This window comes from Octopus bimaculoides, chromosome 30, assembly GCF_001194135.2.
Source record: "Octopus bimaculoides isolate UCB-OBI-ISO-001 chromosome 30, ASM119413v2, whole genome shotgun sequence".
NCBI classification, from domain to species: domain Eukaryota; kingdom Metazoa; phylum Mollusca; class Cephalopoda; order Octopoda; family Octopodidae; genus Octopus; species Octopus bimaculoides.
In genome coordinates this window covers 6956655-6957564 of record NC_069010.1, presented here as the reverse complement: position 1 = coordinate 6957564, position 910 = coordinate 6956655, and positions in this window count along the sequence as shown.

Below are 910 nucleotides of genomic sequence, written 5' to 3'. Positions count from 1 at the left end.
ACCACCACCACCACCACCACCACCACCACCTCTGCCATCATCACCATCATTGCGATTGCCACCAGGACCACCAGGATCAATGCCACCACCACCACCACCACCACTACTACCACTACTACTACTACTACTACTACTACCACCACCACCATCACAACCACTACCATCTCTACCACCATGACGACTATTACTACTACAAGTACACCAACTACAACCACCACCTCCACCACACCACCACCATCGCCGCCGCCGCTTCTGCTACTACTACTACTACTGCTACCAGCTCCACCACCACCACCACCACTACCATCATCATTTATACCGGCACCACAACTACTATCTTCATACAAAACCATTACTGTTGTACATGTAGTGGTGGAGGTGGTGGTGATGGTTGTGGTGGTGGTGGTTTTAGTAGTTGTGGTCATGCTGACAAAGGAGATTGTGGTGTTGGAGGTGGTGATTATGATGGTGATGGTGGTGGTGGTAGAGGTGGGGTTGTTGTTTTTTCCCCCAGGAAAATCCTTTGGTCATGTGACGTAAAATTTTGACTGAACCAACTTTGTGCCGTGACTCATCCGTGACGTCATTGTTACACCACTGCCAGCACCCCCTAGCGGCTGTATAATGGCTGAACAACCTAGGTGAGCACATGCGTGTGCGTGCCTGTATCTATATGTATGTGGGTCTGTAGCCGTTTGTGTGTGTGTCTGTGTGTGTGTATTTGTGTGGGCATAAGTTAGTATGTCTATGTGTGTCTGTGTATGTGTGTGTGTCTATTAGACACACACACACACATACTCACTATACATGTATACTTACATGTGTGAGTGTGTACATATATATATATGTGTGTGTGTGTGTGTGTGTATATGTATATATATATATATATATATATATATATATATATATA